Below are 26445 nucleotides of genomic sequence, written 5' to 3'. Positions count from 1 at the left end.
ATCTCAGTTACACCCAACAGAGGCCCCTCTTTTTAGGGTTATCAAGTTGATCATCCTCTACATCATGATAGGGTTGTTGATCAGATCAATCTGGCAGATTCCTTTACTAGCTGACAACATCTTGCCTTACTTGCATTGGATTTAGGGTTAAGCATAAACAGATGTATGTTATGGTTGGATGACTATAAATTTCATGCTTGTGGTTTAGTTTACCAGGATTTGGTTGCATTTTGCCTTGAAAGGTATTCTCTAACACATTTCCTTGTAGATGGACGAGATGTTCTTTCTGTTGTGCATGCTTTATAGGTAAGCATGTTATGTTTTGCACAACTCTTTCCACACATTCTAATGGCTGTCATCTTTGTGTTTTCAGGTTGGGAATTGCTACGCTGGCTGCATTGGAAGTTCAATTTCACATAACTTGACCTATGCTTTGGTTAAATTAGGATTTAGGGTTTTAGATTAGTTAGGTTTTAGTTTTTCTTATTAGTTCACTGATTAGAGTTTGCTTTATGATTTAAATTTGTCATGCTTCATTTCCTCTACTATTGGTAGTTAGTTCCCTGCTTATTATTTTTTGCACTCATGTCCTTGCATTTGTTTATTATTGCATGGCATTCATGAAATCTCTGCATATGCATTGCATTGGTCCTTTAATTCCAATTGGTTGATATCTTCTACAAATAGCATTACATTGCATCATTAGCCCTGTCTGTTGCATTGCATCATACACTTTCCTTCTCACTTGGCACACACTCATCTTTGACCTAGCCTAGAAATTTCCTCCACGTTGCATGCTGCCACATGAGCCTTCATGAACTTGAAGTTTTCAAGCCTATGGTGCCATGAATAGCTTTCTCACACCTTTTTCTCTCGCTCCAAAGTGCATTGTTTCATCCTCTTCACACTTGTTTGAAAGATCTTGGAACCAATCATCAAAGTTGCATCCTGGAGATCTCTCATATGAGTATAATTTATTAACAGGGAAGATAAGAACAAATTTCTCATGGGGAACCTTAATCTGGTTGAATGACCTATACCCATAACCTCAACCTAGTGCCCAACGTGGTCTTGATTGTTTCAATGACTTGTGTTCCTTTTCACTTGCTAATTGGAAATGAGATGTGGAAGCTTGGCATGAGGCCAAACCTAAATCATGATATCTTTTAGTTTCTGTCAAACAAGAAACAACCTCTCTTGCTCGTAAATAATTCGGGATCCCTCATCTGCCCTGGCGCAATGGATGCCCCGAAATAAGTGCAAATGCACATGTAAAAGAAAATGAAACCAAATAAAGGGTAAAGGATCGAGAAAGGCTTCCTGCACCGGGAGGTAATGCAATGACTCCGCTGGGGTATTGACCAGGATCACTAGCAGTGGAGCAACATATGTGATTTCTTGAAGTGACTCTGCTGGGGTACCATCCAGGCCTACTGGTAGTGGAGCAACACTAGAAACTTACTTCTAAAATTCTGAATACAATAAGCCCTCTGCCCTGTTCTTTGCATCATCATCAACTACCGACATGTGCGAACTATTAATTGGGTGTTTACTAACTAGCATGACCTAGCCGAGGCACAAGGGAAGGCATATCCACAAAGGTCGTGGCCACGCAAGAGGTGCCCATAGCATCGGTTCAATATTCCCTTGCATCATTATTCACACTTGGACTACTACAGGGGTGTTGATAGAGATACTGGATTCTACCAGTGGTTCACCAATTGTTGTAGGCGCTACAACAGCACCCAAATTTTTGGGGCATATTCAAAATTTTGGGTACCCCACCACTCATCCCGAGCTTCTAGGGTCTTTTGATAGGACCCCAACCGGTTTCTCTCCAGCAACCTTTCCTATCCACCCCCTTTCATGCGCCCACTCATGTTTCATGCAAAGCATTCACACACCATGTTTTATCTCAGATGTAGGCCTCAAAATCACATTAGGGTTTCAAAGGTCAATGGCTTCATTAATGCATTAAGAGTCTCTCATGTTTTAAAACTCATCGTCACATGTTTCGTATCGCGACCAATAGATGTCCTATATTTGAGTAGGCTTACATGCAATTTGGCTTTCCTTATGGTTGGACATATTGGGATTTGGGAAAAACCCTAAATGGGAAAAGGTGAAACCTCTCCTGTTTTGACCTAACTCACCTCCTGCTAAGAGTGCGTTTCCATCGACATTGTCAGGCATCATGGGAGAGATGGTTGCATATCATATTCCCCCAGGTTCTTGGTTGGCCCTACATCTCCACATGAGCATTAGGGCTTGCAAAGATTATATACTACCCTTGCAACTCTAGACATATGTGATCGAAGTACTCATGTCATTTTAAGCTCTTCTTGACTCACCCTGAAGCATGATCACACATATGCATAAGGGTTTGTGATAACACATCATGACAGTAACCCTGCTTTGTCTTGGCCCTTGTCCCCTCGAGTGCATTAAGATTCCTCAAATTTCCATGTTACTCTGCGCCCTTAAATTGTTAATTGCACCATTTCTTTTGGCATCGCATAAATTGCTTGCAATTCATAAGTCCATTCAGGTGCCTAAATGTTGTGCTGATTTTCAAATCCGAGCAGCTCTTGTTTTACTTTAGTTGCAATTTTACTATCACCTCCAGATGAAATTATTTTCATGGTTTGAATCATTTATCCCATTTTCTGTGCAGGGTTTTAAATAGAGCTACAATGGGCACATATTTAATGAAGAAGGAGCAGTCACAATGGAATTTATAGGCCTGGACTCGAGGATCCAGGAATGTAAACTGGTTCAGACATATTCACTGCTAATCATCTAGTAGTGAATGTGGATGAGTTGGTGCTGTTGGAGATGGATACACCGATGATACCCAGGCTTTCATGACAGTGTGAAATGAAGCATGTTCAATCTGACCCTTCAATATTGTTAGTTCCAAGAGGAAATGCTTACCTGGTCAAGCCCCTCAACTTATCTGGTCCCTGTCAATATTCACTCACAGTCAATATTTCTATAAAAATCATTGCCTCTGAGGATCCAAGCGTTTGGGCAGACTTGAAATCTAATCACTCACTCTTCCATGGAATAACCAATCTAATAATTGGGGGCAGAGGGTTGATTTATAAAATCAGGGAGAAAAGGTGAACATATGATTTTTTCTTAGATTTTCCTAGTGACATTATTATAGATTTCAAAGGTGGATGCCTTGCATTGCACAATTTTCCATTGGTATTACAGAGTAAGCGGACCTGAAAGCTAGTAGCAGATGCAAGATACCATGATAATTTAAAGCTAAGCACCAAAGTTCAGCGATGGCATAAACTTTGAAATCACCTCATCAAATGTGGCCCATCTTCATTGTGTTACCCAATATCTTGAAATGACTGAGGACCACACAAAAGAAAACCTAATGGCTCTTATGGAGGCCTATCTTGATGAAGTTGTGGCCCAAAGCCTTGAAAAATATATAGAAGTTATACACGATTGCGGGAAGGTTCTACCCCTTCTAGAGGAACTGAAAATTGTAAACAAATGTGTTGATTCAATTGATTCAAAGTCCTATAGGGAGTAGATGGCATCGATCCTGTCACGTTTGGATTCTAGCAGCTCTGGCAGGCTATGGCTAAGAAACATGATGCCGAATTGTCAACAGAAATATTTAGGGGGAGATTGGTGGATCAAAGAGTTTTCAGTTGTTGGCATCGAAATGTATCAGAAATTAATATTGGCCACGAAATCCATAGGTGTAACACATGAGAACATTAGGACATCACTCATGCATTATGTCGAATAGGCCCTGAAAGAGCTTGCCAAGAAATGCGATGCCTCTACTTGGACAAAGCTGCCCAAACTTGCTACTGCCTTGAAGCATCAAAAATAGAGAATAATGGTGGAGACTATTGTGAGCCTCTTTCCTACAGAGAAAATTCCATATCCATCACCTTTCCCTTCAGCCTGCTTGGTATTGCTATGATGCTCGATTCCACCATTGCTAGTAGGCTAGACTTGGAGAAAATAATTGGGCGTTAGCTCAAATGTGCCTGCCTCGAGGGTCTACTAATCCCTTCTCTCTAGCATAGTAGAGATACTCTATTTGATGTGGATGTAGTGCATAGAATATTAGGAAACTTTTTTTTTTTTACAATAGGATGAGAATCAGGATGCAAAGCATAGAATATTAGGAATTTTTTTTTTACAACAAGATGAGAATCAAGATGCAGTGGATTCAAACTTGGGTGGATACAAGTTTAGTGGCCTGGCTGATTCTCCTTCTCAGGCTGCCATCATCAAAGTTTCCAAGTGGTTGGATAACTACCTGGAAAAATAGCACTAGATGCAAATCTCAAGCCTGTGAAATTCATAACCGTTGTTGAATTGATGCGAGAGTATGCACTCCCAGTGGACGATGGGTTGTATAGAGCCATTGATATTTGCATGAAGACCCATCCAAGAATAAAAGATATGGAATGGAAAGGAAATCCCCACAAGGAAAAATTTCGTTGTTACAAGCTCCAGGTCATAAATTCCCATCAAGTCGCATTTGTCAAACTGCGAACTCTCCCAAGGTCACATAATCACACTCTATAGCCTCAAAGAAGAAGCCAGAGTGAGTGACCTATCTTCAACACGACTATGCGACCTCTGGTAAGTCTCCCTTCCACCAAAGTCGCATCATCACACTCTATAGCTGAAGGAAAGAACTAGAGTGAGCGACCTATGTACAACGCGACTATGCAACCTCTAGTAAGTCGCCCTTCCACCGAAGTTGCATAATCGCATTTTTATGCCTCAGGGAAGGATCCAGAAGATGCATCTTCATTGTAATGACACCTTCATAAGTCGTAAATGACCTCACATATTGACATTTCTTCCAAAGGTCACGTTTTATTCAATGGATCATGAGGTTGCCAAACTTTTTTAAGTCGCATTTCCAAATGTGATTGATTTAACGATTGTGATGCTGATGAATCCATGATTATGTCATGAAGATGCATGATTTGGTTTGAATAAGGTATTCTCAAACCGTTCAAACATGTTGCATGCAGAAGTGAAAACAAAAATTATACTTTTTCCCCTTAAAATAATCTAATGATGAGAATGTGCAGCAACCACGAGACAAAAGAAATCATGAAGTAAATAAAAGACAAACAATTTTTGGCCATTTAGATGGGGGCACTGGTTACAATACATCTCCTGGATAGCATTACCGATGAAAATGGGAGATATTATCAATGTCCAAATGACAAGGGAGTTATAGAAGGGTTGCGCAATAGTTTTCTTGATGGAACTACCTTTTATTCATAACAGAGGAATTTACATTACCAATTATCTTATGAAATGACATTCTCTTTAACTACTATAAAATTTGGATTATGGTTGAACATATATGGTATTGAGAATAAACCTCCATAGTCATCCAACATCAAATTCAAGATAGTTTGCCACATGCATTAGAGTGTTGGATCTTGAAGCCCGTGAAGCTATATGCCTCTTAGCACTGCATCTCCTCCATAGAAGATAACAAATGCCTTGGGTCCTTCACCCTAAACACTTCTTGATGATTGATTAGAGCAAGGAGAGATATGGATAGTCCTTTCAGGAAATATTGTAAACATTTTGGAGCCTAGAGACACCCCATAAAGATCAAATTAATTGACTGCACTGTAGCATAGGATAGGATTATCCAGGGGTCCAAAGTTGATTTCAGTTTCTCATGATTATTGTTATTTATTTATCTATTGTTACATTTATGGTATGGTATTCAATTATCATCATGTATAACTATCATTCTTGTCTTATAGGGTACAGGAGGGCAAGGACTCCGACCTATGAGGAGAGGTCTAGGTTTACTCATGGGAAGACCTGCAGCTAGGATGTCTGACCTGTAAATAAGCCAGCTCAACATGGTTGATCGAGACATAATGGCAACTGTAATGGCATTCCATGCAGCCAAGGAACCACACAATTTGGTATTGTACTCTGGAAACCGCCTTGGTGAAAAGAATTCTAGGGTTTATAAGAACCCTCTACATCTCCTTCTTCTTTTTATCATAATGTAAATGTCCTCCTATGATGCCAACAATTAAGTTGAGAGGAATTAAACCTGTTCTAGGTAGTAGGCATGAGAGAGTAGTGAGGAAGCTAAAGAGGCATGAAGGTAACTGAAAGGGCACGAGGGAAGGCTAAAGGTCACGGTTGGTGAATGGTCACCTGACCTCTATAAATGTGCCCTCATCCCTCACTTTAAGGGGGGGACTTTGGCACTCAAGTTGAGGCCAATATAGATAGTTGATTAATGCTTGAGAGCTAGGGCTACTCAGCTCTTAGTAGCTAGGAGAATGGGTTGGTAGTAGGGTTAGGGTTTTGACACTGGACGACGGTATGAATAGTCCACGTTCCATTAATAGGTATTGATCAATTGCTTGATATGTATTTGAAGTTGGAGCAATATTAATAAGATGTTTTCTTTTACCTTTTGCAATGATTCCCATGCCTACTCATGGTGGTTGTGTTAGTTGTCTGGTACCTCACCATATCTGTATGTGTGCTTTCATATAAGCGAGATGCTATGTACTCATACATAGTGGTCGCATATATATTTTTCTTTAGAATATGTGTTTACTTTTTCCTGGCCATGTCGGTGACCTATTGTGAACTACTTCACAATTGACCTCCAACATGTTTCGGTTTATTATGTCCGATGGGATTTTAGCTCATTAATCACCCTCATCATTTATCTCTTCTTATCATTTGTATGACTTCTTTAAACCACTTTCTGTAATTTGTCAATAGTGGTCTGATTTTGTTTCACTGCTCAAGCACTTCATTCTTGCCCCACTCTAGCACCTTCTCATTTGATAACCAAGAGCAAAAAAAATTCATGGTGGCAGCCAGGCCCACATATCGGATGGGGCTCCTATCTCGAAAGGTGTTAGGTATAATTGGGACCTAGCACCGAGGAGACCCCTTAGTCATTGGTGGTACATTTTGGCCTATTAACACCTTCCCATAGATTTGGGTGATTGCACTGGACCAACTGGCTAGAGAGGGAAAGCATGTAACTGGTCTAGCATGTTTTCTCATCAGCTGAAGGAATAGGTAACAAGGGCTCGATAGCCGCCCAAAGGTATGAAAGCAACTATCTACATGTCCCCCTACATCTTGGATGCAATCTGTGCTTGAAAGGAGTTCCTGGGCTTGAAGTGGGCATGGACACCGATAGAGACTAATGTTAACACTTATTGTAAGATGTTTTCTGAATGCAGCTTCAGAGGAGTTATCACATGGCTATCTGATCATTTTTTCACCCGGTTTAAAATATGATATTCGAAACGGATCCACCATGCATGTTGAAGGTAGTAATGGAGGTACTGATAGACATTTCTAATTGGTATGTCTCACCATCCGACACCTTCATACGGATGTAAAATGCAGAGAAGCCTCCACATGTTCTACCAAATTTTGCCTTGGACATACTCATCACGCAAGAAGTAGCATATCACATCTCCGCAGGATTGACAGCTAGGCTGCACCTGAAGAAAAAGGAACCCTGGCTCGCTCTTTCGCTATGCATTGGGTTATACAAGATCCCAAGTTTCAAGCATGCAGTTGTCGACGTAGAGCAGATGAAGAAATATCCATTCGACCTCCAAAGTTACAAGTCGTAGGACCCACATTGTCTTGTGAATGAATATTACACAAGAGTACATTTCAACTGGATCCACGGGGCATGTCATTGGGTGGAGGATGACTCATGGAGATACTCTTACAACTCCTACATACTCAATGAACTAGTTAGCGTCGTTGCGGAATGGTTAACGAAGCAATGTGATGCAACATCCCGGAGAGCACCAAAAGTAGTAGCAGCAGCAGCAGAGGTGAACATACCAGTGCATGAAAAGGGCAAGAGGAATATTGTCGATCGCATGGAGGAAGAGAGAAGCTGCAAGTTTCGAGTAGATCCACTTGTGGAGAAAGTAGCTATGGGTATGCATCTTGTGAGAGAAACTATGCCATCACAAGAGTAGGACTTCGCTCTTTGTTTATGAACTATTTTGTATGCAATTGCATGAATCTTGTTGTAGATTTGTTGTTGGTTTGAACATCACTTTGGATTGCTCACTATCTTGCTTTCTGGCCGGTGATGCATCTTTTCTCGTGTGTTCTCTTCCAATCCGAGTACTATTATAGGTTTCCAAGGGACACACTCACCTCACTCCCCATGTGCTAGAACCTCTCATGCACCTTCCTTGGATCGTTGTAGCTGTCACAACCTTTCTACCAAAGAGAACATCTTACTTTCCTCTGTGCGAAATCGCAGTAAAGGAATTATCGTATGACCCACTGCTCAGACTCCAAAACCAAACAATATGAGGTCTAATTGGGGCATCTTACTAGCTAGATCCCCTGATATACTGGCGGGTCCATCACCATCAACATTTCTGGCACTAGAAGGAGGGCCAAATGACAAGCTGTGTCCTCTCATCCTATTTTGAACCTTTGCATATCTATCATGGAGTCTTGCACTCTCCTCCCTCCATGATGTTTTTCGCATGCCGAATTTGTTACCATCTCAAGGGACTTTTTCGATCTCTTATCCACATACACATATGATGGTGAAGGCGAAGTGGCCTGGCTTGAGTTTTTACATGACTTTCTTTCCATGCTTTACAAGGAAGATGGATGTTCCGTCGAGTAGGCCAGTGTGCTGCTTGCATACACACTTCGTGAATCTCCACATCAATGGCTATGCAATGTGCTGACTGACAACGTGCACTCACTTGAGCACTTCTGTGATCTCATTGAAGATACTTTCTATCATTTTTCTCAAGAACATCTTGACCAAAAATAGTTACAACAATGAAAGGCTCCACATGAATCACTTATGGATTTTTGGCAATGCTTCCGTGATTTGAAGTTTCAAGCTCCGATGAGCTAGATGAAATTTTTCTATCTTTGGGATTGATTCAAATACTGTTTTAAGAAATCTACTCATCCTAAGAAGAAGTTTGAAATCAAGCCTCACTAAGTATTCTTTAGTGATGGAGCTGTGCAATCACAAATGGATGTGGTCACTATCATAAGTGACTGTCTGCCATCCCCTCATTAAACATATCCACCACTACAGAATGATGTGGGAGATCATTCTCACACATCTATTCAGCTGTCACATCCTCCCAACATCACTTCACTTAATTTTCATGTAGATTTGGTTGTGATTCAATCGAGTTTTCATATGCATTTTGTACCACAGCCTCTGTCTTCATACTCAGATGTTGCTCTAGATGACACTATCTTGTGTTCTTCCGTTGCAGACTCTACACTTGTTGTGAACGAGGATCAAGCCATTGACGAATTTGGTGTTGCACATCCAACATGCGCTATCATTCATGAAGAATATGATGGGAAGCTTGAGCATCAACACTCGGTGAATGACGACTCCTTTCCGTCCCAGCCTCATCCTTTCTTTCCTCACATATTTGGTGAAAGTGCCATCCATGATTTCACATTTGTATCTTCATCTAAGGATGCACCTATTATGTATCACTCACAAGAAACACTGGATGTCAGTCCATCATTCGACAACAGAGAGGATGAATTATTCATTTAAAATACATTTGATCTTTCATCTTCCTTTTCCAGAAAAACAGAGGATAAATTTGTTCACTTCTAATCTACGCCTCTATTTGATTCATCAGATCATGAGGATACCGATGAAATCTTTGATTTTTCTAATCGTGGCTATCGTGATCCATTTACTCCCATATTCGATCACAATCATGATTCTATCACAGTTTATTTTTCGAAGCCACCAATTTATGATGATCTAGATAACGATGAAGTCGAAGCCCCCCAAACTATCAAGGCATTTTAGCCCAAGATGATGGTTATATCAGGCCCTCACTATCCTGAGGTTGGTTTCACTTTCGATCAGGAAATTGTTCAATCACCCGAGGCTCCTCATCACTCATCTGTATGCATTGAAGATCAATCCCACACACAAATCATGCTTACTCCACTCGAACTTCATGATCCCATCGCTCATGCATTGGAGGAATCTTACATTGCAAGCACACACATGCAACACAAATTGTCTTTGCTTCTTCTGTTTACTTGCATGTCATAGTGAAGAGTATGCGTATGCTTTAAAGTTGCATGTAGTGTCACATAACACTGCGACAAGTCCACAGACCACATGTCACACACTTTCACTCATTTACTTTGAAACATGAGGTGTGTTTGTCTTCATTATTACATTTTTCTTGTCTACTAGTCTGTACAACCGGGTTGCTCACGGACCAAGTCTTCACCAACATGGGTCAACCAATTTGCCGGTGGCTACATTGGAAATATCAATTCACGTGATCAGGCCCATGCACTGTTAGGCTAGGAGTAGGAGTAGTGTGTGCTTTTAGTTTGTTTTCTTGCATGTTTGTTTGCTTACTTCCTTTTCTTATTTGTTTGTTTGCTTGCTTGTTTGCTTACTTGCTTCACATTTTCTTCTGCTTCTACTTTGGTTTGTTGTTTGTTTTCTTGCTTTGTTCGTAGGTTACTTTCACATGAAACGATGCATGACTCATGAAACAAGCTGGGTAAAGTACAAGAGGCCTTATGTAGCTATCACTGCTTGGTTTTCTATCATCCTATCTTTATATTAAGAACTTGTTACTTCTAGTCCATGATACATCGATGGAAAAACGTATTGTTCGAAGTGAACCTTGCTGAAAACACAACACTTGTGCGCTAACTAGTGTCACCTACTCTAGTTGGTTGTTTTTGGGTTAACCCTTGTCAGCTCATCCAGATAGAGTAAGATGAGGGGGGAAACCTTAATAGGCACTTCAGAGGAATTTAATAAACTACTTCTCGAAAGGAACAACCTCTTCTACTCTTAATAAGTCAGGATCCCTCTTCCGCCTTTGAAATGAATAAGTGCTACGGAAAGCTATGAAAAGATAAAAAAATGAAAATTGGAAATAAAAAAAAAAAAATGAAAAATGAATAAGGCAAAAGAATATAAAGGATTCCTGCTTAGAGAGGTGATGCAAGTAACTCTATGGAGGTACTGACCAGGCTTGCTGGTAGTAGAGTGATGCTTGTGTTCTTGCGTGACTCTGTCGGGGTACTGTCTAGGCTTGCTGGCAGTGGAGAAACACCAGAGATGAAACTAAGAATCTGAAAACTATATTGCTTCTGCACCAATATGCCCCTCATTTCCAATTGAAACAACTATGTTGCCTTGGCTTGGAATGTGTGTCAATCAACCAAGAGCTTGGCAGATGCTACATCTTACAATGAATCTAGTGTGAAACTAAGATGAACTGAGAACTAAAAAATACTTATGAAGGTGTTAGAATTTATTTTCATGAACAAGGTCAATTTAGAGAGCTGGAGTTCTACCAATGTGTCCCTAAGTGTTGTAGTGGCTACAACCACCCTCCAAAATTTTTCCTTAGCTTTGTTTTGGAACCTCCCTTCCAACCTTTCGCAGCACCATGTCTTGCTCCATCAAGTACAAAAGCTTCAGTGATTTTCTTGCAGAAAGACAGCCTATCCATCAAAGCTTGTAGGATTCCCCTCACAGGTTGTTTCTAAGGACTTGGTCTAGGTGCAGGCTAAGCATCTCCCTCAAGAAATTATGCAATTCTGGAGGGAAACTAGCCTTCCCTCCAGAAATTAACTAATTTTGTCTGGCGGCCTGCTGGGCTCCAAAATTCCGCAAATCTACGAGTAAGGCTTCATCTAGAAAATTTCGCAATTGATCCCAGTAGGGTTTCTCAGCCCATTAATTGCAAAATCTTGGGCACCAATTAGCCACTTTTCGTAGAAATTGCACAAATCTCCTGGGCAGCCAACCCATCTCCCTCCTACAAATGCACATTTTTCCCCAACAATTAAGTAGGCTCTTGCATGTGCAGTTGCATTGAACAGTTCCACCCGGGACCAAGGAAACTTGACTTGCATGCATGGGATGCTTTTTCTCGGAATAGTAAAATCAACATAAAAAAAGAATCCCTAGATTTTAGGGAGCTATTTGTAGCTGCTAGAGGTTATATTCAAAGATTGTGTTAGAATCTTTCTTCCAAGTGTCGCTTTTTCCTAGATTTGTGGCATGCACATCATGAGCTTCAAACTTATTTATTCGATGCATCATAACTCATTTATTAACATCAATATTGAAGCTTTGACATCCGACAGTACATCCAGAACTATTTGACACTTCCAGCTCAGCTACTCACCTGTAAGTGGTCTCAACTTGTCTTTTGCAGCGTTTTTGTCGCTTTTTGTGTTTTCGCCTGTGTGAGTGCTATTTTCTTGATTTTTGTGAACGCTTGCTATCTTTTACATGCATACTAGCTTTTAATAGCACCATTTCATTTTTTGTTAGCATCTCACTGCTATCGCATGCATGAAATTGTTTTGCACGAATAGTCACTGATTCAGTGACTCGCTTCACCGATATGCATACTGTTCCATTTTATAAATATTTCGTTCACTGTTTGCACACACATTCATTTTCTTCTTCTTACACTCAATATCGCTATGCATTCACTTTCACATTTTCTTTGAATTTCCCTTCGGCAAGTCTGGGTAGCCTTAGCCCAGACTCTGCCTCACCGAGACAGCATTGCACAATCCTAAGAAGGAAGGCATTGTCTTCCTCTTAGGAAATACACATTTTTTCCCAAGAGCTATCCTCCAGGCTTGCATTGCACAATTTTAAGGGACAATGACTGCTAGACTAGAAAATTCCTCAATGCATTCATTGAACCTGCAACCATTGCCAGCTGAAATTGTGCATTGCGCAATTCCATTAGTCAACAGACTAGCCTAGATTACACATTGCACAAATCTAGTAGCTAGTCAACCTCCCAAGACAACCCAAAATGCCTTTTGTGTAGTTCTGGCAGCCAGTCAGCCAGCCTCCCAGAAGAAATTATGCAATCCTTGCCTTTCAATCCCAAGGTATGTTGCATGTCTTTCCTCAAGTTTGCTTTGATTTTCACTGATAGATTTCTTGCCATGCATGTCACTTTGTCTCTAGATCTAGCAGGTGTTCTTCTTCCTCTTTGTAGTTTACGATCAATGACCTCCAAGAGAGTAGGCTCAAAGGACATAGGGGGAAGTGTAACTGGAGCAACAACTGAGCGCGTGTCTGCAAGTCTACCGATCTATGAAGATACCAAGTTGATTCTAGACAAGGACATCAGGTTAAAATGGCAAGAGGTCAACGATGCATTTCCAAGAAAATTTGGGGAAGACCTCAAAGACCACTAGGTGTATGTGAACATCCACAAGCCCGACTTGTACTGGATTGGATGCGGGTATCCCGTGCTCCCATGCACAGACATGATACATTGGATTGTCTCGCACACTAATCCTAAGAGGATGACATTGAGTAGTGTTAGCGGGACAAAGATTGCTACCTTCAAGGCATAGGATTATGGTAAGATGTATCAGATGATGAAGCCCGTGACCATCATGGAGACACCTGTTAACCTACCTAGCAGCCATGCCAACTCCAAAGACATTTTTAAGAACTAGGGGAAGGAGCCACTAAATTCAGGATGAAACCCAACCAGATCTATAAAACGAAGATACTACAGAAGGCGTATCAATACTTGGTCATCTTTACATGTCGATTGTATGGCAAAGAAAGCACGGAAAACTTCCCACAGAGTTGGGTGATCATGCTGGACCAACTGGCCAGAGAGGGAAAAGCATGTAATTGGTCCAGTGTGTTGGCTCATCAGTTGAAGGAACAATTTACAAGCGCTTGACCACTGCCCAAAGGTATGAAAGCAGAGATATACATGTCTGCCTACATCTTGGATGCAATATGTGCCTGACAAGGTTCCTGGGCTTGAAATGGGCATGGACATCGACGAAGACTGCCATGAACACTTATTGTAAGATGTTGTCTGAATGCATCTTCATAGGAGTTATCACACGGAAATCCGATCATTTTTTCACCCTGGTTAACAAGATGATATTTGAACAGGATCCGCCCTGCATGTTGAAGGCAACAATGGAGGCACTGATAGAAATTGATAATTGGTATGCCTCACTGTCCAACACCTTCACACTAATATACAGTGCGGAGAATCCTCTACATGTTCTACCAAAGTTTTCCTTGGACATACTCATCATGCAAGAAGTAGCATATCACATCTAGGAAAGATTGACAGTTAGGTTGCATTGGAAGAAGCAGGCACCTTGGTCCGCTCTTCCGCTATGCATTGGGTTATACAAGATCCAGAATTTCAAGCATTCAGATGTCGAAGCAAAGTAGATGAAGAAGTATCCATTCGACATTTGAAGTTACAATCTGTATGACCCACATTGTCTTGTGAAAGATCACTGCGTGACAGTACAATTCAACTAGATCCACGGGGCATGTCATTGGGTGGAGGAGGATCCATGGAGATACTGTTACAGCTCCTCCATACTCAATGAACCAGTCAGCTTCACTGTGGAATGGTTAGCAAAGCAACGTGAAGCAGCATCCTAGAGAGCACCAGAAGTAGCAGCAGTAGCAGAGGTGAACATACCAGTGCGCGACAAGGGCAAGAGGAAGATTGTTGATCGCATGGAGGAAGAGAAAAGATGCAAGTTCCATGTAGATCCACTTGTGGAGAAAGAAGCTATGGCTATAGAGGCGAAGAGGCAACAACGCGATAAGTGAAACACACAAAGGCAGAGAGAGAAATAGATAATGGAGGAAACAGAGAAGGAGTTGCATGAGTTGAAGGAGAAACTCCAGAAGGAACAGGAGCTGCACAGAAAAGAGAATGAAGTGCAACAAGAATAGATACAATAGGGGGCGCATCTTGTGCAGATGAATAAAACATTGTCCATACAGGTAGTGGACTCATCAGAACAACAACTATCGGGAAAATTGGGTGTGACATGGCAAGAGTAGGACTTCGCTTAGGAGATAGAGCGAGAAATTGAAAAAATGGATACGGATATGGAGTGCCAAGATTTAGAGCAAGACATCGACTTGATGCCTTGCCACAAAGAGATTGACCCACAAGCTTCATCGCATCCAGAAGAAGAGCAAGTCTTAAGTGATCGAGGAGACACTAAGATCCTTGGAGATCAGTTGGAGGGAGATATGCACAACATCTCATTCAACGAGTCTCAACATAGAGTTGTGTAATCTTGTAGAGTGTCGACTCTAGAATATCACACCTCTCCTCCGTAGTATGAAGAAGGAGTGATCATATCTGACATACTCAAAAAGACAGTAGCATTGGTCGATGCTACTAGAGCTTATGCCGAAGCCACTAGATCAAGTGTTTGTTTTCTGATAGTTGAGAATGAGTGAATAGTAAAGGAACTATATAAGGCCAAGCAAGGAGGAGAATTGGTTACAACATCCACCCGAGCAGAGTTAAAGAAGGTAATACAAGATGAAGTGTTCTCCCTTGACACAGTAATGGAAGCATTGTATTCCAATTTTGGTACCGTGCATAAGGCAGTATTCCATTTAAATGGATGGCAATAATGATGTGCTAGAAGAGAACACATCTTGTCAAACGTGCATGCTGTTGTTGATTACATGAAAACATGGACGATGAGATATAAGGGAGCCCCGCTTCACTTACTTAAGATGATGAGGCCCAATGTGGTTGATCTGAAGGCACGCATCCGAAGTCAGATTCAGAACTATGAAGAGCTCTTGTAGGTCATCACTAGTCTACAGGCTTCCCATGCACGTGTATTCAAGACTATGGATGTTGTGGTGCACACACATGTAATCCCATATATTGGGAATCTCACCCAGGTGAAGACAAAGGCATAGGTCCGACTAGAGCTTGACTCATACTTTGACGCATTGATGTGCATAGCCACCAGCCTAGACTTGCTAATCAGTGCAGACATCATGCACAAGTATGCTTCTGGTTCGGCTACGCTGAAGACAATAATGCATGTGATTTCAGATGAGTTGGAAATAGGAGCCTAAGCAATTTACCCGAATGCTATGGAGGTAAGATTCGGGTTCCAGAAAGATGTCACCTTGGAGTACACAGACACCATTGCAGACTATCGATCTTGGCATTATTTCACTACTGTTGATCATTGAGAGGATGTAGAAGAGTTAGAATTCCCACTGTCATCCGAGTCATAGTGATGTCTTGCATGGCTTGCTCAAGCCATTTTGTCTCACATGGGTACATGTGCATTGTAATGTAATGTCTTGTCAAGTGTAAGTTCAAGTGTTAATAGTTGGATATAACAGTCATAGAGTAGATGAAGAGTCATGAGGGTAGATGAACTGTCATAAAGAGGAATGTCAAGGGCCACTCCATCCTTTGCTATAAATAGTCCCTCATAACTCATTGTATTGGCTTTTGGTCAACCAAGCTTCGATAGGACTATCTTAGAGAAATCTTGGACAATATTGTAACACATCTTGGCTTCTCCACTATGCAAAGCTAATATATCTCTTTGGAGGAGTAGTTGATTATGGCTGTAACGCTCGAATATTGGAACTAGTGGGTGTACATGAATGTATTGTATGACTGGAACTTGCACTTCTTAATATAACAAAGCCAACAAATTTTCATGCATGTGTTGTTATTGTAGTTGGACTATTCTGGTTGCTGTAGCAATGTATGTTATTTAACTTACGCATTTGTGTATGAACTATTTTGTGTGAAATTGTATGAATCTTTTTGCAGATGTGTTGTTGTTTTGAACATCACTTTGGATTTCTCAGTATCTTACATTCCAGCTGGTGATCCATCTTTGCTCGTTTGTTCCCTTCCAAAATGAGTACTATTATAGGTTTCCAAGGGGTGCACTCCCCTCACTCCCCATGTGTTAGAACCTCTCATGTACTTTCCTTGGCTCACCACAGTTGTCACACCCTTGCTACCAACAGGGACATATTACTTGCATCTATGAAAAATTGCGGTCAAGGAATTACGTACGACCCACTACTGGGATTCCTACACCAAACAGTATGAGGTCCAATTTGGACTTCTTACTGGGGAGATCCCCTGACATGTTGGTAGGTCCAACACTATCAATAGAACCAAAATGTTTTTTTTATACATTTAATTTCATTTTATATAACTTTATGTGCATTCATTATAGGCTTTTGTTGTTTTCAAACCATTTGAATCATAACTTATAATTATTATGTCTAAAACTATTATTATGGTTATGAGCGATACAAAAAAGTAAAGATATTATATTTATGGTAATAAATAATGAATTGTTGGTAACCAAAACAAAAATTCCACTGGGAGGGAAAAATTGGCAACATAATTATATATATGCACAAATGAAACTTTACAAATAGTTTTTACACAAAATGACATGAAAATAATTTGTACAAGTTTTAACAACAAATTATAATAATTTTTTTATATTCTAGAACTGTATAGATCGTTCTGAAAAGAATGATAGTGGAAAAAAAAGCAATGGAAGTAACCAAACGTATAATTCCACTATTTACTATAGTCAAAGGGAGAAAATGGAAACATTATTATATACGAGGATGAATGAAACTTTACAAATAGTTTTACAAATAATGAGATGAAAACAAATTGTACAAGTTTTAACAACAAATTATAATATTTTTTTATATTCTGGAACCATATATCTTGTTCTAAAAAGAATGAAAGTGGAAAAAAAAGTGATGGAAATAATGAAACCAAAAATTCCACTATCTACTACAGTTGAAGGGAGAAAATGGCAACATGATTACTTTACAAATAGTTTATACACAGAATGACATTCATTTTTTTCATTAAATATAATAAGTTATAAAGTTTATTTTGCTTATAACAAGTCCCTTGGGGAACTGTAGAGGCCATTCTCAAAAGAATTAAAGTGGAAAACAAAAGCCATGGAAGTAAGCAAACCAACAATCTTAAAAATGAAATATTTGAAGATGAAATGAATTGTATTTGGTTTTTTTTCACAACAAATATTTAAAAACTAAATATGGCTATTACAATAAATTGAAAGTTAAAATAACTTGAAATAATTCCATTTCATTCATTTATATTATGAAAAATAGTCACTGAAGTGGACAAGTAGAAACCAAGAAACACATGGAAACAAATGACCAGATATAAAGAGGAAAAAAAGTTTACAAATAGTTTTTACACAGAACGAGAGAAGCACATTCCACATTTATATGTTTCAAATTAATAATGCATTTTCTTGTTGTTGTGGTTACACATGAACATTGACGGACATACAACTAACCGTCATGGGAACCACGAAGGTTGAGCCCAACTACCAAGTCCTAAGCTGAGCTACAAATTCCTAAGCTAAGCTACGAAACCTTAAGCACTGTATCGCGACTACCAAATCATAAGCATCAAAAGGAAAGCATAACAATGAGGCTATTAGGGGTAAAAGAAATGGAAGCAAGAAGGGATAAAGTAATGAATGTGGCTGCAAAGTTTCATGAATAGGAAAAAACTTGGACGTCGCATGGAAGACTTGAGAGCATGCCAGTGGCGACGAGCACAACGGTCAAAGGAGCAGGTCGATGGAAGCAACCATCGAATATAGAGTCCTGAAAAGAAGGGAAAAATGAGGGATTATTATAATTGAGGAAAAAATGGCGGTTAAATTTTTAACGTTTTCTATAAATATATGCTCAAACCTGTGCGCCCCATGCTTAAAGAGGCTACCTCAGACCGAAATAATTCCGTGTCGCACCCACATCAACTTGGAGTGTGAACATTGTCACTCTGAAAGAAAAAGGCTAGCTTGTGAAGGCGAAACCCCTTGCCCTGAAAGAGAAACTCCTAGGCGTGAAAGCCCTTGGCCTAAAAGCTAAAATCCTATTTGTGAAAGCCACAATAATAAATAGGTTTCGAACTTAATTGCCGCCAACCCTCTCTTCTAAAAATTGCGTGTGAAAGCCCACAGTTGATGGAAAAAATGTCGACGACGTTGTTTGGGCATGGCTGTCATGAGAAGAGCCTGGAAACAGGTGGCAGAGTCGGAAGGGAAAAGGTGGTTGGGGGTGAGCAAAGCAGGCGTGATCGAAGAAAAATGCAGATGACAATGCCTACTCCTCCCTGTGTTGAGCAAAGTTGGTAAATGGTTGACAGATTAGGAAGGGAAAAGGTGGTTGGGGGTGAGCACAATGGTGGTGATGGAGAAAAAATTCCAATGAAAGTGGTGACTAGAGGCCATAAATGGTGAGATGGGTTGGATGGGCCTATATATTTTTTGCCTGCAGGACAGTTGTGTCTCCAGAATCCATCGTCGGATTAATGGGTGGATAATTGTGGCATTAAGATTATCATATGGGAACAACTGTGCCTCACCATAGTTGGAAACAACTATGGCACTTCTTCTAGACGTATTTCTCTAACCATCATTTTTAATTTAAACATTGACTTTAAAAGGTGTGCGACGTGTATATATATATTGATTGCAATTCATAAGTCCATTCAGGTGCCTAATTGTTGTGCTGATTTTCGAATCCGAGTAGCTCTGGTTTTAATTTAGTTGCAAGTTTACTATCACCTCCAGATGAAATTATTTTTATGGTTTGAATCATTTATCCCATTTTTTGTGCAGGGTTTTAAATAGAGCTTTAATTGGCACATATTTAATGAATAAGGAGCAATCACAATGGCATTTATGGGCCTGGACTTGAGGATCCAGGAATGTAAACTGGTTCAGACATATTCACTGCTAATCATCTAGTAGTGAATGTGGATGAGTTGGTTTTTTTGGAGATGGATACATCGATGATACCTAGGCTTTCATGATAGCGTGAAATGAAGCATGTTGAGTCTGACCCTTCAATCTTGGCATAGCATAAATTGATTGCAATTCATAACTCGATTCAGGTGGCTAATTGCTATGCTGATTTTCGAATCCAAGCAGATCTGGTTTTAATTTAGTTGAAATTTTACTATCACCTCCAGATGAAATTATTTTAATGGTTTGAATCATTTATCCCATTTTATATGCAGGGTTTTAAATAGTGCTGTAATGGGCACATATTTAATGAAGAAGGAGCAGTCACAATGGCATTTATGGGCCTAGATTCGAGGATCCAGGAATGTAAACTGGTTCAAACATATTCATTGCTAATCATCTAGTAGTGAATGTGGATGAGTTGGTGTTGTTGGAGATGGATACATCGATGATACCCAGGATTTCATGATAGCGTGAAATGAAGCATGTTCAATCTGACCCTTCAATCTTGTTAGTTCCAAGAGGAAATGCTTACCTGGTCAAGCCCCTCAACTTCTCTGGTCCCTGTCAGTATTCACTCACAGTCAAGATTTCTGGAACAATCATCGCCTTTGAGGATCCAAGCGTTTGGGCAGACTTGAAATCTAATCACTGACTCTTCCATGGAATAAACAATCTAACAATTGGGGGCGGAGGGTCGATTTCTAAAAGCAGGGAGAAAATGTGGACATATGATTTTTCCTCAGATGTTCCTAGTGACATTGTTATAGATGTTGATGGTGGATGCCTTGGATTGCACAAGTTTCCATTGGTATTACAGGGCAGGCAGACTCGAAAGCTAGTAGCAGATGCAAGAGACTGCGATAATTTAAAGCTAAGCACCAAAGTTCAGCGATGGCATAAACTTTGAAATCACCTCATCAAATGTGGCCCATATTCAATGTGTTACCCAATATCTTGAAATGACTGAGGACTACATAGAAGAAAACCTAATGGCTCACACGAAGGCCTATCTTGATGAAGTTGTGGCCCAAAGCCTTGAAAAATCTGCAGAAGTTATACACGGTTGCATGAATCTTCTCCCTCTTGTAGAGGAACTGAAAATTATAAACAAATGCACTGATTCAATTGATTCAAAGGCCTGTAGGGAGTATATGGCATCGAGCCTATCACGCCTAGTGTCATGCGGAAATAGTCGATAGTGCGGACACAACCGACCTCCCTAGAAGCAAAAGCTTTCTAGTGAGAAACAAGACAAATAAACACTACCTTTCTCTAAACATGCATTGAGAATACAAGTAATCAGGTGATTTTAACATACCTTTAGTCCAACGCTTTGTAGTAGTCCAGCCTCGTCGATCCGGATGAGCTCCTCCTTCTCTTCGAAACCTGCATTCACTAACAAGCCAAAAGATTAAATAGCACCTGATAAACTCATAAAACAATACATATCTATCATACAGACCAAGGAGTATATGAAACAAATCATGAATAACAATCTGTTGAGAAAAATGAGTTCATTTGTATTAAGAGGAAACAAAAGGAACCATTACAACCTGAGCCTTGGTGTTGTGCAAGTCCCTCCTAGGGTCCAGCAAGAGTTTTCCTTTACTTTGATCAGCTCACCCACTCTCAAATAAGGCTAGGAAAGGATGGGAATCTTTCCTCTCAAGCTTTACAAGGGAGTCCTAATTCCAGCAGCATCTACCCTTAGGAATGTTCAGCTTTCAACCTCTCCTCCCTCTGGCCCAATGCCTGTATTTATAGTGCTCTAGAGGAAGTTAATCAGGTCCACCATCAATGGGATAAGCCCCTCTTTGGATGGGATAGCTCCCCTCTTGATGGGATAAGTTCCTCTTTCATAGGGATACATGAACCATCTGGAGGCGCTCCATACACGTCAAACAAGCTTCTAGAATGCTCTAGAAATGACCACAAGTAACGTTTTTGGAGTGAAACTTGCACCTTTTGACCTTTACAGGAGTACACACCCTCCCCTTTACAGACAGAGCGTACAAGTACGCAGGTATTGTGAACTTGGGGTGCGTACATGCAGGTAAGGCTAAGAGAAACTGCGTACCCAGAGATATATAGATTTTTAAAGACTTTCTCTCTTTCTTGGAGTTTGACATGGAGAGCAGAGGTATGTGACTTACCAAGGAGGATAGTATGACAGTTGATGGAGCCATACTAACTGCAAATAGTCATGGTGACAAATTTTAGTGTAACAGATTGCCCCCTAAAGTGCGAAGCCTGTAGTAGATAAGGGTTTCATATCATCTAGGAAGGGTGAAGTACTTTATCATTTCAAGGATTATCTTGTGGAGAGCCCAGTCGAAACCTGCAAGTATTCAACACAAAATACATATATAAGATCATACCATCGCTGAGGTAGGCATTCCCATACTCAGATCAAAAACTTTAACTAACAAACTAACTACTACTCTGATATAGGAATGATTTCGCAATACATCATAATCATAGACTCATGTAGACACAGTATGGACACAGCCATCTATTTATGATTAGTCTACTGTATAATGAATACAAAACTCCTCGCAGCCTGGATGGTGGAAACTAGATCCAGGGTCTTCATTTCTACTTCCCGAAAAGGTACGATTCTATCCATGCGAATAAATGAGTTGATGTCGAACATGGTAGAAACCACTTGATTACCAGTCGATGATGTAAACTGTTAACAAGTGTGAGAGAGACCACTAGTGATGTCAATGGTTCTCAAAGTACCCAGTACAATCCATGAGATGTGAATGAATGAGTTGATGTCGAACATTTCACGGAGTCCTTCGATCGAAAGTCAATGATGTAAACCGTCATCAAAGGCGAGAAACCTGCCATTGATGCATGCAGATTCCAAGGTACTGACGATTTCTAGGTCATCTCTCTAGATAATGTGCTGATGTCGATAGAAAGCGACCCGTTGCAGGCAAGCCCACAACACGAAATCATAGATCAAGTTGAAGAAATGTAGCTGTAAGGACTGACTCAGGGATGGTCGAGATGGATGACGGGTATTTTGCAGATGAATGGTTTATTTGCAGTGACCTCTTGAACACATAACGACACAACAGATGGCTTGGTGACATTTGACCCAAAGTTAATACCCGGCTAAAGACTTTCAATGTGGTTTAATCAACTGTGAGGCAAAGGATTTCCCAACCCAGGTGAATGAAAAGTGTCGTGTTCAAGAGTGGTGATAAGGCTTCTTCCGAGACAAAGGATAAAAAATAGGCTCATTTTTCTCTCTTTTCCCCCACCATTTCTGGCAAGTACCTCTTTATTTTTTACAAGCTTGAGGAGGATAACATATGCTTGATTATAAGCTCATCCTTCGGATGAGTCCAACTTAGTTTTGATTTGAACCCTAAGAAGGAGTGGTCCGTTCCTGTTTGTAACCGAACAGGTCTTTTACTGTGAAATTTTAACGAGTCCAGTATAGGAGAAACTCGGCGTTTTTCAATTTTAGAGAGTCTGAAAAAACTTAAGAAAACTCCAGGGTTGAACTTTTTCGTAAATTTGTGTCTCCCAAGCCCGAAAAAGTATAAAATAATACTTGAGAGAACCGCTTGATCTTGCGACCAAGGAGTACTTTCATGATTAGTGTCTTTGACCTGAAAAGTAAAAAGCGATCAAGGACACGTCGTTTTATTTCCAGTATCGAATTTGAAACGACAAAAATCCGACAATCTTTTCTTGTTTTTACAGTCAGAAAAGGGCTATAAGGGGACCGTCTTTTAATTCCGTTTTAACGAGTGTAAAAGAAACGCTCGGCAATATTTTCATGTTTTAGGAGTCAGAAAAGGGCTTAAAGATGACTCTAAGGTTTCACTTTTTCGTAAGTTTTAACGAGTTCGAAAAAATGATAAAAATGTACTCATGGTTTTCACTTTTTCATAAGTTTTAATGAGTTCAAAAAAATGATAAAAATGTACTCATATGGCCGAATTTCAATTTAATTTACGAGCAGGAAAAGACGGAAAGAACTCGACATTTTCATTTGTTTTACGAGAATGAAAGATAGCAAAATAATCTCGGGATTTTCATGAGTTTAACGAGTCTTGAAAATAACTGAAATTGACTCGAGATAGGTTTCATTTTTACAAAAGCTTGAAACAGAGAAAAACTATGCTTCAAAGTAGTTTCATTTTTACACAAGCTTGAAACAGATAAAAACTATGCTTGATGCCGCCTAAGCGTAACTGCTAGAGCGCATGCCCCCCAGCTTCATTTCATTCAACTAAGTACAAGCTGGATGGAATGAAGGTTCATGAACGAGATCGTTTGAAAGACTCGACCTATAACTGTAAGAAAATTATGCAAAACACTGAAATAACTAACCTAAATATACAACTTAACATTTATGAGATCTAGTCAAACTCTCGACTCAATTAGGGGAGGATTTGTTTCATTTTTTAACGAGCTTGACACAAGAAAAGAACAAGCATAGTTTTTCGTTTCAAGCTTGCGTAAACATGAAACTGAATCCGAGTCGCCATTTTGTCATGCGGAAAGAGTCGATAGTGCAGACACAGCCGACCTCCCTAGAAGCAAAAGCTTTCTAGTGACAAACAAGACAAATAAACACTACCTTTCTCTAAACATGCATTGAGAATACAAGTAATCAGGTGATTTTAACATACCTTTAGTCCAACGCTTTGTAGTAGTCCAGCCTCATCGATCCGGATGAGCTCCTCCTTCTCTTCGAAGCCTGCATTCCCTAACAAGCCAAAAGATTAAATAGCACCTGATAAACTCATAAAACAATACATATCTATCATACAGACCAAGGAGTATATGAAACAAATCATGAATAACAATCTGTTGAGAAAAATGAGTTCATTTGTATTAAGAGGAAACAAAAGGAACCATTACAACCTGAGCCTTGGTGTTGTGCAAGTCCCTCCTAGGGTCCAGCAAGAGTTTTCCTTTACTTTGATCAGCTCACCCACTCTCAAATAAGGCTAGGAAAGGATGGGAATCTCTCCTCTCAAGCTTTACAAGGGAGTCCTAATTCCAGCAGCATCTACCCTTAGGAATGTTCAGCTTTCAACTTCTCCTCCCTCTGGCCCAATGCCTGTATTTATAGTGCTCTAGAGGAAGTTAATCAGGTCCACCATCAATGGGATAAGCCCTTCTTTGGATGGGATAGCTCCCCTCTTGATGGGATAAGTTCCTCTTTCATAGGGATACATGAACCATCTGGAGGCGCTCCATACACGTCAAACAAGCTTCTAGAATGCTCTAGAAATGACCACAAGTAACTTTTTTGGAGTGAAACTTGCGCCTTTTGACCTTTATAGGAGTACACACCCTCCCCTTTACAGACAGAGCGTACAAGTACGCAGGTATTGTGAACTTGGGGTGCGTACACGCAGGTAAGGCTAAGAGAAACTACGTACCCAGAGATATATAGATTTTTAAAGACTTTCTCTCCTTCTTGGAGTTTGACATGGAGAGCAGAGGTATGAGACTTGCCAAGGAGGATAGTATGACAGTTGATGGAGCCATACTAACTGCAAATAGTCATGGTGACAAATTTTAGTGTAACACCTAGATTCTAGCAACTCTGGTAGGCTGTAGACTAAGAAACGTGATGTTGAATTGTCAATAGAACTATTCAGGGGGAGATTGGTGGATTGAAGAGTTATCGGTTGTTGGCATCAAAATGTATCAGAAAGAAATATTAGCCATGAAATCCATAGGTGTAACACATGAGAACATTAGGACATCACTCATGCATTATGCCGAATAGGCCCTGAAAGAGCTTGCCAAGAAATGTGATGCCTATGCTCGAACAAAGCTGCCCAGCCTTGCTGCTACCTTGAACCATCACAAATAAAGAATACTGGTGGAGACTATTGTGAGCCTCTTTCCTACAGAGAAAATTCCATACCCATCACCTTTCCCTCCGACCTTCTTGGTATTGCTATGATGCTCAATTCCACGATTGCTTGCAGGCTAGACTTGGAGAAAAGAACTGGGCGTTAGCTCGAATGTGCCTACCTCGAGGGTCTGCTAATCTCTTCCCTCTTATGTAGTAGAGATACTCTGTTTGATGTGGATGTAGTGCATAGAATATTAGGAAACTTTTTTTTTTACAATAGGATGAGAATCAGGATGCAGAGCATAGAATATTAGGAAACTTCTTTTTTTTTACAACAGGATGAGAATCAGGATACAGTGGATTCAAACTTGGGTGGATACAAGTCTAGTGGCCTGGCCGATTCTCCTTCACAGGTTTCCATCATAAAAGTTTCCAAGTGGTTGGATAACTACTTGGGAAAATAGCACCAGATGCAAATCTCAAGCCTGCGAAATTCATAACCGTTGTTGAATTGATGCGAGAGTGTGCACTCCCAGTGGAAAATGGGTTGTATAGAGCCATTGATATCTGCATGAAGGCCCATCCCAGATTAAAAGATATGGAATGGAAAGGAAATCCCCACATGGCAAAATTTCGTTAGTACAAGCTCCAGGTCATAAATTCCCATCAAGTTGCAGTTGTCAAACTGCGAACTCTCCCAAGATCACATAATCTCACTCTATGGCCTCAAAGAAGAAGCCAGAGTGAGTGACCTATCTTCAACACTACTATGTGACCTCTGGTAAGTCACCCTTCCACCGAAGTCGCATAATCGCACTCTATAGCCTCAGGGAAGCAACCAGAGTGAGCGACCTGTCTGCAACGCGACTATGCGACCTCTAGTAAGTCGCCCTTCCACCGAAGTCACATAATTTCAATTTTATGCCGTAGGG

The 26445-nt window shown here is 40.3% G+C and overlaps 1 pseudogene; it reads left to right on the top strand.

The window, feature by feature from the left end:
* LOC149181131 (BTB/POZ domain-containing protein At5g48800-like) overlaps positions 1-26153 on the top strand; it is a 38405-nt pseudogene extending 12252 nt beyond the window's left edge.
* Positions 26154-26445: the final 292 nt, after the last annotated feature.

The sequence above is a fragment of the Pinus tabuliformis genome, chromosome 3_2 (assembly GCF_031772625.1).
Source record: "Pinus tabuliformis cultivar Carrire ecotype Pingquan chromosome 3_2, CPIR1, whole genome shotgun sequence".
NCBI classification, from domain to species: domain Eukaryota; kingdom Viridiplantae; phylum Streptophyta; class Pinopsida; order Pinales; family Pinaceae; genus Pinus; species Pinus tabuliformis.
The sequence above is the reverse complement of the archived record's forward strand: the minus strand, read 5'-3'. Positions and strand labels throughout refer to the sequence as shown.